The sequence below is a fragment of the Amblyomma maculatum genome, chromosome 10 (assembly GCF_055883805.1).
Source record: "Amblyomma maculatum isolate TAMU_Amacu chromosome 10, ASM5588380v1, whole genome shotgun sequence".
Classification (NCBI taxonomy): Eukaryota; Metazoa; Arthropoda; class Arachnida; order Ixodida; family Ixodidae; genus Amblyomma; species Amblyomma maculatum.
In genome coordinates this window covers 62046726-62066084 of record NC_139353.1, presented here as the reverse complement: position 1 = coordinate 62066084, position 19359 = coordinate 62046726, and the positions used below count along the sequence as shown (strand labels likewise).

General features: G+C 43.5%; 1 long non-coding RNA gene across 2 annotated transcripts; it reads left to right on the top strand.

Annotated features, from left to right (window-relative positions):
- The first annotated feature begins 2160 nt into the window (after positions 1 to 2160).
- LOC146176655 (uncharacterized) lies at positions 2161 to 18017 on the top strand. Of its 2 annotated transcripts, none has more exons than XR_014701539.1 (4): positions 2161 to 2273; positions 5450 to 5522; positions 16685 to 16909; positions 16994 to 18017. It is a non-coding gene; the product is annotated as an uncharacterized LOC146176655 (long non-coding RNA). The 2 variants fall into 2 exon arrangements; XR_014701540.1 differs by lacking the exon at positions 2161 to 2273 and adding an exon at positions 2305 to 2460.
- The last annotated feature ends 1342 nt before the right edge of the window (positions 18018 to 19359 follow it).

The window sequence follows — 19359 nt, the reverse complement described above, 5'->3', positions numbered from 1 at the left end:
AACTGAGTCTTGCAATAAACGATCACCCAATACAAAGCTTAGATCTATCTCTCATCCCCCCATATTTTAACAAGCCTGTATGAAAAAAAAAATGACATTGTGGCTTAGTTAAAGATTAGAAAACCTGTGGGAACCATTGAGAAAGTTGCCTCGTTATTAGTCCGTGCAGACAATGCAGTTTGGTTTGGTTTGTGGGGTTTAACGTCCCAACGCAACTAAGGCTATGAGAGACGCCATAGTGGAGGACTCCAGAAATTTCGACCACCTGGGGTTCTTTAACATGCACTAACATCGCACAGCACATGGGCGCCTTGCTTTTCGCCTCCATCAAAAAGCTGCCGCCGAGGCCGGGATGTCGGCATCTTCTACTGGTACCGTGAAAAATGTGTTGCAGATTGGGCAAGAATCTGCAAGCGGAATGACGAGGAAGAAGAGGTTTTTTGGACAGGGCGCACGCGAGAGAGACTGAGCACCATGTTGGCACATTGACAGCCGTGGGAGAGTCGGGTATTAAATGCAGTGTTAGAGGCGTCCTGGTGTTCGCCCTGCTTCTATAAAAGGCGCACGGCGACCTCACTGAGTACTTGGGCACAAAATCAACCCCTTGCTCGGAGTTTGAGCCAGGGCGCTTTTGAAGAAACAAGGAAGTCGGGTTCATAAAGCTTCCTCTTCTTGTTAAGAATTAATGTATCAGGCATCACCAACCACAAGCTAGAGCACAGAAAGAAATTTCAGCACTGCCGGATTCAAGATCCAGGAGTGCCACAAAGGCCTTAAGGCTTCATCAAAGCATAGCTTTCTTTTGCGTATATACTTAGCACGATAATTCTATATATGTGCTGTGCAGTACATATTCTACAAATTTGTCATCTTAAACACGAGAACTCAACATTTCGAGATCTGAAACAAACTCAGCACCCTGAATTTATTTCTTTTTGTGCTGTTGCTACAGTTGAAATTAAAGCAGGTCGGGTAGGGCTCGGGTGTGCAGCACAAGGCCTGGGCTGGGCTCGGGCCCAGAATATCGGCCCGTGTACAACTGTACTACAAACCACTGCTTCAGCTGACGTTGTCCCAGAGCGCGAGTAGTAGCAGCAGAGAAAGCATTGCACAAGAGCGAGCAGCTCTCCCAGAAGCAGCCAAGCGATCACATACGGTGATTACTTAACCCCACAACCTTCCAAACGAAAGCCAAGACTACCTACACGATGAGAACATTGTTTGTTTCATGGCAACATAAATCGCGATCCCGCAACACAGGCCTGGAAGAATGGTGGCTGTTCCTGACCCCACGGGGCTGGGATGGTACGTCAACGCCGCCTGCGGCGGGGGCTAGCCAGCCACCGAATTTTATCTGTTGTAGGCCGTCATGTACCCGCCACCACTTAGGTGGTGGACGACGGCTGTTGCGGCGCGCGTCTTCCACTCCCTCTACTTTCTCTTCTCTACTCCCTTCTGTCTGCACGTGCGTGACCCCGCCGGGGTGGTGCAGTAAGACGCCCGACTGTTCGAACCCGACCTCGGTGGCTGCGTTTCGATTGGAGGCGAAACGAGGAGGCGTCCGTGTGCTGTGCGATGTCAGCGCATGTTAAAGATCCCCAGGTTGTCGAAATTACTCCGTAGCCCGCGCGGCCCCTCTTTCTCTGTTTCCACTTTCGCTCCCACCTTCCTCCCTTCCCTTTTGGCGCGGTTGAGGTGCCCACAGAAAACAAATGACAGTTACCGCGCCTTTCCCTTCCTATACATCAATCAATCAGAGGCAGCGGAGGTGGCTCAGCTGCAGAGCCCGTAGCAGGCCCGTGCATTTTCGGCCACAGTAACAACAGGTCTTTCTCCCATGCTCCCGGTTTCTGGTCTCCTGCACTGTGCGCCACTCACGTTTCAAAAACAAATCCAAGACGCTCTTTTTGTAAAGCAACAGGCAGTAATAATAAATTTGATTTGTTGCGTTATGAACGGCCAAGGTCCGCAGTCGATCTCAGGAACACTCAACTTCCGTGGTGCATAAAGCTTCTGCTCTTATCTTTACTAACATAATCTGTGGAGAAACTAGCTTATGCGCTATGCTCCGCTGGGGTTCCGCTCAAAACTTGGAGCGGAGAGGAACGCAAACATACGCAAATCACTGCTCTCTAATTTTCAATTTTCAATTTGCAAATCACCGGACGCTGCAACGACCCACATCATCATCAACAAAAAAGAAAGCTTCACAATCAATTCAATCCAAATCCAATCCATTTAGCGGAGTACCGCGGCGTCCGGTTGTAAATGAGGTAAGTATTTTCAAAAGGCACTCTTGTTTTTGCGATATGATATTTCGTGATTTTCTTCCTCGCTGAATGGCGTGTGGTTAGGTGGTTAGATTGGTTCGGAGGTTCGGATGTCTCTGCCTCTGCGTAGCGCTGTCTTGGTCTCCGAGAAGGCCTCACCAAGCTTTACTAACAAGACTGCTTAGCGGAGGTATACTGGGCGTAATAATTTGTTTTGTTTCGAATGCAAAAGAACGATAACTTGCCTCAATACTAGACTAGAAAGAAATCGGACAGAACGAGGGTCGGAAATTTAATATGAACAATGTTCTACGCACGGCGTGCGCAAACAGGAATCCCTTCTACGCATTGTTCATTTAATATTGCAGTTATGCGCTCCATCATGCATGTTTTCTTCGTAGTCCCTTGGCATTTGCTCGCTACTAACCAGTTGCAATATAATGTCTGGTCCTACTGGTGTGGTCTGTCATGCTTCGTCTGGGCGTTCTCATCTTGGCCCCGTGTTTTGCTGCTCCTGTCCGGATAATCTTGCTGTGTTTTTCCAGGGACCATAGTTTTGCGAATGCCAGCGTCTAGAATACTGCCGACACTGCCTGTCGGCTAGGCTCTGACCTACAATGCACCAAGCAAACTTTCTAGTGCCTTCTGATTCTTGCTTCACAGCTGTAGTTCCTTTGTTGTTCCAATGATTGGGTGTTTTGAGCAATAAGAATAATCGATTGCCGTCGCGGTGCGCAATACTTGTGAGGAGAACAGCTTTTTAAACATGTTTGTAATGCATTTAAACCAGTGATTAAATTAATGAGTGAGGGAGTGGATAAATGTGGTCGATCTCCACCCCTTGCTAACCCTCTGAAAATGATGGACCGGCATCATGTGCAATTCACTTCATTTGAAAGCTCCGTCTGCGCAAAATCTTTTTTTTTTTTCTCAGGCATCTCTCATAGCCTGAGTCTGTTTGGGACGGTAAACCCCACAAATCAAACCAACGTTTTTTTGCAGCTTTTTTTCCTGCATACAAACTGAAAGACATAACCAAGGGCCCCTTTGAATTGTTCTGCTGCGTTCAAATAGCTGTGGCAGCTTTGCTTTCCTGCCGAGTGCCATAGCAGTGCGTGCATATCATTTCATATTTTTTAGTTCCATGATGCTAGGGCCCGTATTCAGAGTTTGCGTCGATCGAAGTGTCGCTATCTCACATGAGCTCGATTCATCTGATTGGTGGAAACGCTGGAACATGGTGTTGCCACCTCTTCCAGCCACCCCTTCTGGGGAGTGAGCACCCGGTTTCGGCATTTCGACCAATCAGATGGCTCGAGGTCACGTGAGATAGCGACACACCGATAACTATGCAAACTCGGAATACGAGCCTAGGTGTAGCAAAGATGCATTGGGCATAGCAGTGTTAGAGTGCACAATTGCATGATACTGTTTTGAAAATTGCAGCGACTTTGTATCTTGGGCATTTTTCGCCTAATTCTACAACTTCTAATTTTGCAATTCTGTGCTAAAGTTCGGGATAAAAAGAAACCAATTTAGCAGTTCATTAGCAAACTACTTGCATTTAAAGGTGCTTACCTGTGTTATATGATTGCCTAGCTCATTTACTGCGTCATCTGAATGCCTGCATTGGCTAGGATGTGCCAACAAACCCGTCCGCCGTTGGCGAATTTCTAAAATAAATTCTTTCTGTAGTGCTTTTTGTGTGGACATATATTTTACCGTCAAAATAAAAATTACAAGCCGACCACCACCTGAAATCTTTCTTCTCAATATCTTTGCCTAAACGATAAAAACGTCTTCAGACCGCGCTGGTTAAGATGTATTAAGAATGTTCAGCATCATGCGCAATACTTGCTACTGGGTATGGACGCGAATGTAATGCTTCGAGAAATGGCCAGATACTATTTTACTTCCCGTAGCATCTGGCTTCAAAGACTATTACGCTGATCAAAAGTCACTTCAGGCGCTCAGCGACGTTTGCCTACGCTTGAGTGAAAGTAAGACTGGAAACTGTTCAGCACCTGTAGACGTAGCGAGCCCGATAAAGGGGAGATATAAAAAATTTTATCTTGCTAATATTCACCACTGATCTGCGCTTTTGTTATATGAAAGTAGCAGTTATTGCATTTATTTCATCAGTGCTTGCTTGAAGTAAGCATGAATGCATGTTCACAGGCATGCATACGATGACCTTCCCTCTCTGCACAATGAATTCATTGTGAATGCGCAGACATTAATAGCCGACAGAAATGACGCGGTAGCAGTACAAAGACTCAATATAACTCCTGAGAAAACATCAGGGTTGTTCTCGCACTTCCGCAGCTACTGCCGGCGTGAGATGGAAAGGCGAGGGGGGTGAAGTTTGCAGTTGTCATTTCCCTATAACTCACAGGCGCTCTCGTCTCCCAGAAAGAAACATCAATTTGTGACACATGAAAAAAAGACAGGTTGGCCGTGATGTACACCGTATGCAGAAAGCATCGTCTATTTTTCCGCTAGAGACCACAGAGTCATTAGGTATAGGTACTTCCCCGCAGGTTGCTTTGACAAGACAGAGGACACCCACACCAATGTGGCGGGGTTTGAACGCCAGTCGGCATCCTTATGCAAGCTGTGCAGCAGCTGTCCACACTGCCCATCGATGCGTTCTGAAAGCCAGAAATGATGGCCGTCCTAGTGGCGCCATCTGTTGGAAGCCATGGAACTGCTTTCTGTAAAAGGTCTATAGCTAATAGCAATTTCTTCCCAAAGCAAAGAAAAATAATATATACTGCTTATGAAGAAAGAAAATAATTGGTTGCAAAAATCTGAGACTGGCACAGGCATTCACGAAAGTATTAAATTTATTCTGACTGGAAACGGGAGATTAAAAACCTAGTATATATATTTTACATACTGTGATATGTCAATGACAAGTATTCAGAGTAACGGAAATATTCATGTTAAACTTTCTGGTTAGCAAACAAAATCTAAATATCAATTGCTAACACTCTGCGCTTTGATGTTATGTGCAGTGCAATGCCTAGGTTGACACTGTACTATCTTGTAAAAAAAGACTGTGGGCACTGCACTGTTGTTTGCCTGAGGTTGTTCAGAAGACGCATGATGCCTTTAGGAAGGCTTGGCCAGAGTGGAAGCGAAAGTTACAGAAGGGCGTCTGCCATTATTCCATGCAGGGTGGAGGACTCATCTCTGTTGATGTGAAAACAAGACCAAGGACCTGCAAACTTGCGTCGACACAATGAAATCGTGAGAATGCCATTGTTGCTGAGCAGGATCAATGTGAGACAAGGACATGATTTTGGTCACCTGCTTGCCACTATTGCCGCATGTTGATAGATATTGTGTAAAGATTAAGAATACCCCTGACATAGCTGACAAAAAAAAAAAAAAAAAAAAAATTGAAACTGAAGCACAGTCCTTTTTTAATGAAATTAATCGCATTTTTTGCCCAGAAGTAGCCTACATTGCTCAGAATGGGGTAGTAAGCGGACAAATGTAGGCAGAATTGAACAGCTTGTTATAATGCACAACTGAAAGGTGCCAATAGTCAGCAAGGCCAAGGAAGGCATAAGGGATTTTATTAAATTTCTGTTATGGACATGAGTTAGTACTGTAACAGTACCCATAAAATGGTTTGTAATCGTCACCCATTAATCAATTACGGTACTAATTTATGTTAAAAAAATATTTATGCATTTCTTGGCCTCCCTGATAGCTGACCACTTTCAGTTCAGAATAAGCCAGGTCACACTGTTGTTCAAGCAGAACAAAGGACCTTTTTCAAGTAGTGCTACTGCACATGCATGAAGCCTCCTCGTTTGCCATTTTCGTGGGATGGTGCATAAAATTAGGAGGGAGGACTTCACTGCATGTGCTTTTTCAGGAAACGACATCCTTCACTTCATCAACGCAATGAACTGCTGCACAATAATTGCGTGCAGTGCTAGCATCATCTAGGCCTTCGGAATGGATGCATTGTATAGCCCTGCCTTCCCCAGCTTGCCTCAACAGAGAAGACACCGCCAGGTTCTTCAGCTTCCTGTGGTCATTGTCATAGTTTAACAGGGAATAAGGGGAGCTGGGGGGGGGGGGGGGGGGGGTTAATGTGCCAAGGTATGCTCACAGATGACTCTCACATCTCTGCACAGGCTGGGCGAGACCAGCCCTGCACTCAATTACTCTTTGGAAAATGAGCCCACCCCACTACTAGGAATTAATTTCTGCTCAAATTCTCGGTTACCCGTCCCGTCAATCTTACTTCGTCTGGCGGCCACAAGAGGGGTTCACTACTGTAAAAAGGTCCATTTAGATAGGAGCAGTAAAGTTAAAGTGACCTGGGGGACAACTCTATCCATGTCTCGGTCTTGCAAAAAAAAAAAAAAAAAAAAAGTATGGCTTCTGCCAATATTTCTAGCCTCAAGGAGGTGCATTTATTGCTGAAAAAACTGTGTAAATATAACATATCTCTTTCCCTGCCAGTTGATTGGCACCTGAGGTGTCGTGACCAAAACACACACTCGCCACCATTGTGTAATGAACAGCTGTGTAGCCTTGCATCAGGGATCTGCCTCAGTAAACACCCTGGGACATCACCAAGGTTTCTTGTGCAGTGCCTCCTCTGTTTCTACAGTGCTAGCTACATCACTCGTTCCGCTGGGAACCATCAGTATGCCTCACTTCAGTTCGTTGCCATGATGCGGTGCTACCCAGGTGGTAGGACTGCTTGCATCTTGCTTGCGTAAGGGCGCAGTGTTGATGGTATTCTGATGATTACTCTTGCTTGGTCTTACACCACGGGTCTGTCAGATAATTGCTTTTTAACCTTTCTTGCTTCATCCATGGCGCAGCGCCCTTTCAAACGCCAGGTGGCTAGAGCGGCAGATTTGCCCACCCTTTTAAGAGGCGGGCTGAGGCGTTCAGTGAGTGCATCTGAACGTTTGCTGAAGTGGACCTGATTTCAGTTTTATCTACTTAACACTTTCCTGTCTGCGGGAAAAGGGGTATTTTTTGCGTGGTGTCATTAATATTTTTTCTTTAACAAATCTTGCTTGGTACAGGAGTGTCTAGTATCAAGTATCAAAGTGTAGAGAAGGAATTCCTTTTCACAATGGTATTAGTGACAATCAACATATTTATTGAGTAAGTGATGAAAAAAAGACTATCAGCAAAAAATTGTAGCTAAAAAAAAACACACACAAAAGCATCAAAGTTTTTTGACACAAATAAAAAAATTATAAAAATTTCAAAATATATGTTTTTTAAAACAGGGATTAATGCAACATTGCAGCCAATTCTAGCTTTCGGTGTACGGTATTCGCTGAGTTGAGAAAGAAAACAGTAGTCGAGGTCGACCCCTGACTGTCCTCTAGCGGAAAACATGACTCCTTGTGCTACTGGTGTTGGCACGCTGCAGATAACAGTTGTGACCTTCAGAACAGTGATCTCTTCCGCAGTGATCAGTGCGCAGCAAAAGCGTTTTGGGGGTGAAAGCGAAACTTATTGAGGTATGGTTGTTGACGTTCTGGGTCAGTTTGACATAGTTTCGCTGTCAGTGCTAAAGTCTGAAGAGTTGAATTCGTCTTCCGAGTCACCACTGCTGCTGTTCGCATCCAAAAACGAACTCTCCGATGTGTGAATTTCCGTGGAACTGCACCGTTTCCGTGCAGCAGGAGCGCGCGACGTTGACGTCATGATGTAATCAAGGAGCTCCGATCACCTGACTTTGGAAACCATCTGGATGGGCGCGGCCCGGCAGAAAAAAAAAAAACTAAAAGCAAGACTGAAAGAAGAGTTCCTCTATTTCCCACTGGCTGACGCCACTTCTCAAGGAGCGCTTTGAAAGCGGGAAAATTCGAATCGTGAAACCATCGCTAGCGGGCTATCGATGGGAATAGGTGCGGACAGGAAAGTGCTAATTTTATTAATCAAACATTTCTTTTTATTTCACATTATTTTATTAGCGCTTGTTTGTAGTTACCAAAGAAAGAACTGCATGAGTAAGACACGGAAGTAAAAGAAGGCAAAGACCCACACAAACGCAGATGCACCCGGAAGCATCCCAGCGCTGCATTGCATTCTGCATTTGCATGCTTTGCCTCCTCTTCACCTGTGCCTCGCTTATTCATTTATTTATTTGTGTCTAATGCACCAGCTCATGAGGCTGCAGCAAATTTGGGCTATGAGGTTAGACTCCTTCAGTTGGCCGACACACATCTGGCGCACCAGACGCTGGTACATTTCGTATACACGGGCATCTCAACGCGATGGACCCAATGGACTGCAAACTTACACCACCGTTTCGAGGTATCTCCTTCTATGATATCAGCTGGTGTGGAGCCCAGCAATGCAACGTGTGTGAAGATTAAAGACCAGGTGCAGAAGACGGAGACACGGGAGTGGGTGAACGGTGTGGCATCAAAACTCACTTTGGCTCTTACCGAGCGGCGAAGACAGCAGTGAGCCGTGAGCATCGGTTTGACATTTCGTGTGGTAGCGGAGGCCCGCTGCAGACTACTTCATAAGCGTGTATGGCACGCAAAACTTATATTCAGTATATTCATTCGGGGGGGGGAGTAATGACATTTAGCATGTGTACTTGCAAGCCGCTATTATTCTATACCCATTACTGACAGGGTCCCCCAATTCTAAAATTCCCTATACTCCTGGGTTTCTGCAAGTGTGGACTGTGGTGGAGTACACGTGGCGACGCCTGGAATACTGGTGGTAAAATGGGGTGGTACATCGAGGGAACATTCGGGCAGACCGCGTCATGGAGGGCCTGGGAGCAGTGAGCATACCAGAATGACTGAAGTGGTTGCATTGAACTGCATGCAGTGAAGAGGCAGATTTTTTTTTTTTGTGCTTTTGTTTAAGGCTCTTTTTTTTTTTTTTTGCCATGGCTTTGTCGCGCTGTGAGGCAGAGGCGACCTGTTAAAAAGGAGTCAGCCGTCATCACGATCAAGCGAATTGAACTTGCTTCATACATGATTTTGGAGAAGTTAACCATTGGAAAGTGCTTGTTTTTATCCTTGTGTGTTTACGGCAGTGTTGTGCATTGACAGAGAAAGGCTGTCATCATCGCAAGTGGACTGCAGTGGATGGTAGAACGCTTGTCATCAAGCGACAAAAGTAGCATTCTGTTATGCACTCATCTGGCCAAGCACCAGTGCTGAGGCCAACTCTGAAGGCTGTAAAAACGGTTAGCTGTAACAGAGCTCACCTGAGTTACTTCCTTATCACAGCTCATTTTTATCGCAGTTAAGAGTATTTACAAAATGATTACTGCCACTCGAGTTCAGTTTGAAGCATTATTCCCGAGAAAAAAAGTGAACAAATCATTTTGAACAATTGCAACAGCCTAGGTGTTCTAGCCAGATAAATCAGATTTTTTGTGTGCACAGGTGCAGCAGAATCTCTTTCGCGAACTTGCACGAAATATTGTGCACCTTATGAGAACAGCGGAGGGAGCTGGGTTGACATTCGTCCGCAGTCGCACGTGTCATATGCTCGCTACTACCTGATCGTACCAGTTTGCATGTTTTTTGTGCTGTCTGTCGGTTTCAGCCATTGGACGTTGCTACAGTACAAACATCACTATTTTGAAATGTTTACTTCCTATGGAACCGCTTGCATCTCTTCAAATTGTCATCATAACTTTATTCGGTGTAGTACTGCCAAACCAACAGATGTGTCAGTATGCGTAAAATTGTTTAGGATGCACCATTCCCTCGAGGGTAGATGGTAGAGGCAAGACTGCAGTGATCATTTCACCCCATCGTGAGCTAGCTGTATACAAAAAAAAAAAAAAAAAAAAAAAAAGAAGAAGTTTTTTTTTACCACTGATGTTCACTGATGTTCACTTGGGCTCATTTTGCCTTTTTCATAGCTGTAATTGCAAAATTTAGCAAAAGGAAGTATTTCTTTTCTAAAGGGACAGCAAGTACAAAATTTCTTTTTAATTTTTTTTTATTTCCAGGCTGTTGAAAGGAGGAGGGCTGAGGAAGAGCAATTTAAAGGCCAGACTATGAGAATTTTATTACAGCATAAAACATCATTTCTTTTTCCTTTGGCATTTCATTTCTGCATTGTATTGAAATCACCTTGAGTGCCTATAGTTGAAAAAAAAAAATGCCCATTACCGGGGTTTAACACCTTCAGTTTCATTACCAGTGAAGCCTAGGAGCCTTGTCATCCTAACTCACAGATCTGCCATCCATTGGGCAATTTAGCATTCTTCACTTTTGTGGTGTTATACACAGTGCTTGATATGTGCTGGTGTTTGTAATTTTTTTTTCCAAGCAAACGTCATGCACTGGCTGAAAATGTCTAGGTTTTTTGCCAATTAAATTTCCAACTACCTTCATTATTATAATCTGTTTGTGGCTTGTCTGCTTGATAGGTAATCCCACTTTCTTAGCAGAAATTTTCTCGTTCAGAGATTAGTTGTCTTTGATCCTAGCTTAGTGCAGCAGCCAGCACAAATGCGAGCATCCTTGCTGTAAATTGACTCTTCACGGGATAAGTCAGCAGTCCATGCATTGAAAGGCATTAGTCTCAACTTAAGCAAGCTTTCTACTTTATGCAAGGTGTTATTTTACCATCCTTTTTTATGGTGCTCATTGGTCTTGTAAATTTTCTGTGACCATACTTTGTATTCACTGTGTATGTACAGTGTAATCGTTACTCTATTGAAGACATTCTAACTGTGTCTTTTATGTTTTGGGGATTGCAGCTGCATACTTTGCCACGAAGGGGGCCACATACGCTAAAACAGAAAATACTGCTAATTTAGAGTTCATAGAAGTGGCCAGTTCATTTTGGGCATCAGATTATGGAACACACAGCATTTGGGTACACCTTATTCATGGAATGGTTTGGTGACTGAGTGTCCTAATATTAATGCCATTCTTTTCATGCCTGTTTGATCCTTGTGGAAGGGGGCTTTCAAAAGGATCTGTGCTGTTAGTAATGCATGTGACCCATGGTAGCACTTAGTTCTAAATATATTGGAAAGTACACTGCATCTCAGAGATGGCTAGGGTGTGCATCGCACTCAAATGGACCGAAATGAATGGTGGCTTGAAAACTAAGATAATTATTTTTGTTCATCAAGTATAGCATCAGGGTGGTAGTGCTCCTTGAGAAAATAAAGCCACGTTCTGTGTATTTTCACAGCCCACTTACGTGTAGTGTGCCTTGTAACTCTGTCTCATGTTGTAGCTTACGAGTCGTTTACTAGATAGGTAGTACTTTTGCACAAAGTGCCAGTCAGAATCGGATACCATGATTCCGTAACTGAAGGAAACAAAAATTTCGTACTGAGGCTTTGTTGCTATCAATATGGGTAGGCTTTTTTAAACCGATGAGTTGCAATTACTGTTACTTGGCCACAGCAGTGTGCATATCTGTTGCCTATCAGTATTGCAGTTGTGAAATGTTGGCTTTGGAGATTATGTTGCTAGTTTTGAAGTTGGCTCTTTCCTTCTGTAAACGGATTCTTTCATATATCCCTTATGGTTTTTAGACTTTTATGAGATGTTAATGCATTTCATTTTTCTCGATTGAACGCATCGGCAGGCACACAGTGCCAGATGATTTCTAATCTTTTACAAAGCTAAAGCGTTAGCTTTCTTTTGTAAGCTTCTTGCCAATTGCCATGGTGATGAGAGATGGATGTAAGCTTTGAATTTGGTGATCATATACTTTAAGACTCATCTACCAAGATCTCTTTGCATTTCATCCCACATATTTTGCTATCAAAGCTAGGGAAAATGAGGCTCTCCTTATTAGATATGAACAAAAGGAGCCATTAGCCACAATGCCAAAAAAGCATAGGGCATATTTATTTTTTGGTGTCAATAAATGTGAAATAACATATATGGGGATATAATCAACTAAAAACAAAAACAAAAAAATCGGCATGCTGCTACTGGGATCCCAACTCACCTCTGTATTTCGCTTTCATTGCTCTGCTGACTGAGCCATATATGGGGGCATATTTTTTTTTTCATAGTGCGTTATGTTGTGTGCAACTTGTCCTTAAGAGTAGTAATGCAGAAAATTGGGTGGGTTGGTGACTCAGGATTGAACTTGAGACCAGCGTAGGTAGAAGACGGAAACTCAGAAAAGGTACACGCCAGCAATTGTCCCGCATACTTTTTCTGTGTGTTCTTCTACCCTTCGCTGGTGCCAAGTTCAAAACTTGTCCTTGAGGGTGTTCAATGTCACCCACAGTCATAGTGGCATATATGGTACATCTTGTATTACCGCGAGGGTCACCTGGAACATCATCTAATGGAGAGTGTCGGACCTGTGTCGTAATCCTCTGAAGCTACCTGTGATATCAGAGCTGCCAGTTTTGAGGTCCTCATTTGGCTAATTAGTTAACAAATGTAGACAAAGTGAGTGGCTCATTATGAGATACATACAAAGGGTGCCAACAGCCACTGATGTGAAATAATGTGTAATCACAGAGATAATTGATTAGGCAGTAAAATAAAAAAAAAACGTTGCCAGTGATGGTTTCAAATTCCATGATTCTGACCGTCCCACCTTTTGCAGTGTTCCCATTTTGTTGCATGGTTACACTGTTGACATGAGAAGGCTGCACCCTTCATTCTCTGAACAACAGGGACAGAGACATCGGGGCTTCATTATTCTTGTGTTTTGATGGCAGCCCTTGTTATGATTTTGAGTATTGTAGAAAATGCTTGATGACATTCATTCCTCTTCAAGTGAACATCCCAATTTATGTTGGTGTGTCAAGCTTGCAAGTATGCATTTTGTATATTGTCTCAAGGAAAAGCATTTTCATTGAAAATGAAGTTCCTTGCAAGTTATTTCATGTAATTACAGCTTTATGCAAGTTTCTGCAATCACAGGAGTAGCCCAAATGTCTATACCCAGGTTAATGTCTAGTATCAAACTCTTGAGCAAGCATTGGAGTTACTCCTTGTTTTTTTTACATTTGCCAGCGGCAAGCAGAAGGCCCAGTTGTCATATGTTTTATCCATTTATTTTGAGGGACAACATGAATTGAGGGAACAGACCAGTGAATGATTACTTTTTCTTTCTTTTTGTTTGGTTTCAGGTTCAGTACCACCTTGCCACATTTTCCTTTTAAGAAGGCATTACCGCTCATGTTCCCTGACAACTGAAGTGCAGCAAATTGAAGATTTTTTCCACATCACCTGCCATGTTTATTGCATATGTTCACGCACTGTGTCAATATTGCTGTGCCTGTATTCTTCTGCATTTTACAATATGCGCGAACAGGCCTGTATATCGCATATTTCCATGTAACCTTCCCAACTGTAAATACTTTCCTGCCATGTCATTCCATCTTTCTTCAGGACATTGTCATTTAGTTTTTGTGGCCAGTATCTCAATACATTGCTAAGGCTTTGCAATGACATGTTCATTAAAGTGACAAGCTGGGCACTGAATTTTAGAATGCTCAGCATTCAGCTTTATTTTAATAATGAATAATCTGGGGGTTCGTTTCCCCCGATATCAAGGCTGTACTTTCCGTGTATATTTCATTTTTGCCGGGGGCCTGCTTCCAACATCATCCATGTTAACTGAAAGATGTTGTGCTCATAGCAATTAGTGGCTGAAAAGTTCTCGGAAGATGAGCTGTTGTTCGAAGGGGCATCATGGTCTACTCAGTGTTCAAGCCTACCAACAGGGGTGTCACACAGAATACAAATAGATGTTTTGTACATCTAAGAGGCACTCATGGTGCAAGATTCTTGGCTGTCTTGTGATGCAGTTTCTATATAACATCTGACGGCCTTGTGCCCATAGCTAGTTTAACTGTACACCATTCTTGCAGTTATGACTAATATATATCTATTTGTCTTCTTAATGACTTTGGTATTTCATGATAAGATTAATTGGTCACCTGTGTAGTGCACTCCAAATACATACAGAGCGCAGAATGTGTAATACTAATAGCCTTGTGCATATAGTGTGCTTGATCAGCCCTACATTAATAGATCTATTAATTAGATGTAGCTGGCTTACAATTAATATTTGTCTTATATTTGTAGTCTCAAGTGCTAATGTAATTTGATGGTTCTGACTCAAATCTCACTACAGGACAATTACGCAGGCCTGTTTTGAAAGCCATGCCTACTTTGCCTTGTGCTGAGTAGTCCTTAGTTCATAATGTGTCCTCCACTCATACTTTGTGGATTTTACAATTGTACACATGCTCAAATTAAGGAGTTGCAAGCAAGGATGGTTGAACGAGGCATCAGCAGCCAGCCTTAATGGCATCTGTATCTCTTTCACATGCTTCTGGCTCCCTTCCTTGTAGGTGTACCTATGCACTTTCATTTTAGTGTGCATTTGAGGCTTGCTTACCTTGTGTGAATCGCCAGAAAGAGAATGAATTGAGTATGCCCCCTGGTTATGAGCAATGTTGCTTTACCTTTAGTAAAGTTGCAGCTGGTGTTAGTTTGTAGAAACTATAGTTTTGAGTTGCTTCAAAACCTCAACCATAACGCTGTTAACATTCTGCATACATTATGTCAGAAGATTTGGACAACCCTGCAGTGGCCACAGGATTGGAGGAGGTCAGTTTACATCCCCATTCCAAAGAAAGGCAGTGCCAAAGATTGTTCCAACTACCGCACGATCGCGCTTATTTCGCATGCTAGCAAGGTGATGTTGAAAATCCTCCAAGGAAGGCTGCAGCAGTATGTGGATCGGGAGCTTCCGAACGTGCAAGCTGGGTTTCGCAAGGGCAGAGGAACTAGAGACCAAATTGCCAACCTTCGCTGGATCATGGAAAAAGCAAGAGAGTTCCAGAAACCCATCTACTTCTGCTTTATTGATTATGCGAAAGCGTTTGACTGTGTAGATCACAGCAGATTGTGGCAAGCTCTCCAAGAGATGGGAGTTCCAATTCACCTCATCTGTCTCCTCGGGAACCTGTATGAAGGACAAGAGGCCACAGTCAGAACTGGGCATGGTCTTACTGATTGGTTTCCGATTGAGAAAGGAGTGAGGCAAGGCTGCATACTGTCGCCCTGCCTATTTAACTTATATGCAGAGTGCATCATGAGGAAGGCCGGTTTGGACGAGTCTTCAGCTGGAGCGAAGATTGCTGGAAAACGTATCAACAACCTTAGATATGCGGATGATACCACTTTAATGACAGAAAGTGAAGTGGAACTCATGAGACTTCTGATGCGCGTACAGGAAGAGAGTGAGAAGTTTGGGCTTAAACTAAACATTAAAAAGACAAAGATCATGGCGTCTTGCCCTATCAAGTCCTGGAGCATCAATGGACAAGAAGTGGAAGCTGTGACAGATTTTCTGTTCTTGGGCTCCTAGATTACGACGGAAGGAGACTGCAGCCATGAAATTAGGAGACGCCTGCTTCTGGGAAAGAGAGCAATGGTTAGCCTTGACCGCCTAGTAAAGAGCAGAGACATTAGTCTGCCAACCAAGATCCGTATAACTCGTGCTATGGTCTTTCCAGTTGTGATGTATGGATGCGAGAGTTGGACTGTGAAAAAGGCTGACCGCCGAAGAATTGACGCGTTTGAATTGTGGTGCTGGCGAAGACTCTTGAGAGTTCCTTGGACTGCCAGAAGATCAAACCAGTCAATATTGTCGACCATAAACCCTGACTGCTCACTGGAAGGTTAAATTCTAAACTTAAAGCTCAGCTACTTTGGTCATCTGATGAGAAGAGAGGAGTCGCTGGAGAAAGATTTGATGTTGGGAAAGGTTGAGGGTCGCCGGAGAAGGGGTAGGCAGCGAACGCGATGGTTAGATGGCATCCTCGAGGCACTGCAGATGAAGTTATGTGATGTTAGGAAGATAGTGAGAGACCGGAAAGCGTGGCGTGACATGGTCCGTAGGGTCACGAAGAGTCGGACACGACTGAACGACTGAACTGAACTGATAGTTAGATAACCACTTTTGCCATGCTGCAACTGTCAATCAGGTCTCTATAGGATGTAGACAGGTTCCTGGACTACCATGGGGCTATTTCACCTGTAAAAGTAATGCACATTGGTGTGCTTCATAGATATACTTTTATGAGTTGAATGTAATTACTGAGGAATTTACTGTTAATGCAATTTTGTTTTTGAACTGCAGTGCAGTTATGTGTGTTTCTGAATAGGCTTTCCTCAGCTATAATCTCAACTCGTTTATTTGCTGGCTTTGTTAACAGTCGTGAGTTTTAGACATGGTTGTTGGCTCTAAGTCAGAGCATCCATTACTTCATGACTCAAAACTCGAATTTTGTTTTTCTGAATTTCAGACCATATATGTCAATAAAAAACTGCCCTTGAGAATATCCTCATCATACATTATTAACCTTATCTGGGAGATGGCCTAGCTGTACATTATGTCAATTTTGCTAACCTACACTTTCTCCTATTGTGCAGGCTTTCCAAGAAATGAGAGCCAGTTCAGCTCACTTCCTCAAAAGAAACCACGCAGTGAAAAAAGGCGGTTCTTGTGCCCTGAGTGCGGGTATGCCACAGACTTCCACACCAACTTCAAGCACCATCAGCTGACACACTCCGGAGAGTGCAACTTTCGGTGCAGCCAGTGCAGCATGGTTTTTGCAAGGAAGGACAGTCTGAAATGTCACCTTCGGACTCACACAGGTGAGGGACCATACTAGTGCTTCCATTGCAGCAAGAAGTTTACTCTTGCAAGTAACTTAGCAGAGCACCTTTGCATCCACACAGGTGAGAAGCCTTATGAGTGCACACATTGTGGCAAGAAGTTTACTACAGGGAGCAACTTAGCAGTGCACCTTCGCATCCACACTGGCAAGAGACCCTACAATTGCCAGCTTTGTCCAATGGCCTTTTTGCGCAGTTCGCACCTAAAGTCTCATGTGCAATGCCACAAGCAAGAAAAACCATTTGTATGTCCCATTTGCTTGGTGGGATTTGCACGCAGTACTAACCTGAAGTACCATGAACAGAATGTTCACCGATACTTACCACCTGTTCCATGAAATCTTGGCGTGTTATGGCATCATTTTGAGGAGTGTGCAGATTACTTGGTTTGGAGAAATGTGACATGTGCCTAATCTGCCAAAGAGACACCTTTAAACCCATGTTCATGATTTGTGCACTTTATCTACCACCCTATCGTCACTAATTTCTAAGTGCTCCAGTCTAACTGCTCTCCATCTGTCTATTGATATCAAAGAGTGAATGTTATAGAGCTGGCACATGTAATAGCATGCATCTGCTTTATGAACTGTGTAACTGCCTTTGCTAAAATCAAAGATCATAACCTTGACAGGGCCTTAATTCTATTGACATGACAAGCTGAGAAAGTTAATATTCATCGTTAAAGAGCCTTATTCATCTTGTTTATAACAGATGAAAAAAGCACTAGCATGGTAACTCTCGATTAGTTTTCCTCCTTGTTATCTTGCTTGAGGTTTTTAGCGATGGTGAAAAAGTTTCTTGCTCTTGGACAGATTCCTTTAGTGGCTCTGTTTCTTAGCCCTTTTTTCCGAAGTGTAAGGGGTGGTTATTTCTAATATGTTGAGTCTTTATAAAGTTAATCCTTAGAAAAGGTGGCTTGCTTTTTCCTCAGTTGCCATCAGTAGAGTTTTTCACATGGCTGTTAGTGATGCGAATTTATAGTTTTCTGTTTGTGTTGGTACACTCTGAATGGAAGTTGCTTATTCCCGTCTAGCTGATATGGTACAATTTTTTTATCTTTAGGCATTGCAATGTATATTTTGTCTGCTTGCCCTTTAGCAATAAAAAGGTTGTACTTTATTGTTTTTTGTTTTTACCTTGTGCCTGTTTTCATTCTTTAGTTTAGAGAGTTATATACAGCATATTGACACCAATGTGTAAATTTTCAACAAATCTGGCTGGCATATTTTCACATTATTATCTCTTGAGTCCTTTCCCTGCCGTTTCAACTGACATGAGATTTTGTGTGTTAGTAGTATCAATTTTCAAGTGAATATATTCTCCACATTTAGTCATACCTACTTTTGTTGGTTAGTGGCTCCATTACTTTGAACATTTCCATTAGGTTTTAGTATTGCCTGCAACTAGAGGTGTTTCAAATATCCCAGGTGTTCTCTGGAAATATTTTGAGTGCATTAAAGCGCATTGGTGTGCTCGTTCTATGGAGGGATATTCGCGGCCAACGAAGGGCACGGCTTTTCAAGCAGGCTTCCAATTAGGGCTCCCAACTTGTTTGAAAACCGCAAGCGGCATTTGCTTCTGGAGAGTCGAATTCAGTGTGCATGAACTGCAACGTGCTGCGAAACAGCACGCATGTTTTCTCCGCTCGCCTCCGAGCCCAAGGAAGGCCAGAGCCTGGCAAAAGCAAAAAAGCAAAGCGGCAAAGGCTGAGCATATATCTCACATCAAAAAATAAATCGAAGTATTCACACCATTTCTCGAAGCCTACGACATGTTCTACGTAAATTCTACGTCACCAGCAGTGTCTGCTGCCAGATGCAAAAGAATTTTTGGCCATTTTTCACAGCCGCCTTTTTTATCCAGTCTACAGAACTAGTTACACTATGCTGTTAACGTCGAGGTTGCTTGCGAGAGTTGTTTAGAAGACGACATGAAAAAATGAGCATGTTGAACACTTAAGCATGCATTTTTCAGGCCAAAAGTTCACCTAAATCTCGTCCCCATATGCCGCTTGCGCTGCTTCGAATGGAGGAGGTATTCTCGAGGAGAACTTGTCGGAGGAAACGCTGAGCGGGGTTCATGAATCCGAATCAGCCCTGGAGTGGAGGAGCGGCGGTTTTTTCCACTCCACAGAGTGGCGGTGGAGCGTCGAGTCGAGGTGCGTTTGTGAATGCGGGCGTGAAGGTATAAATCACCACCTCACTGCACCTCAATTGAGTAAGCAGTACCTCCGACGTTAATTCATGCTGAATCTGTGTAGACAATTAGAATCAGAAGGATGAACATGATTGGAAATGCAAGCGGAAAATCTGCCTGGGTTAGTATTTGATATGTTTTACCTGGTTACCTGGTGAACAGTGAAGGAGGGAGGGGTAATAACAGGTAGGTCGATAGGTTTGAGTGCAACTTGCTGAAGTACCCAATGTCCT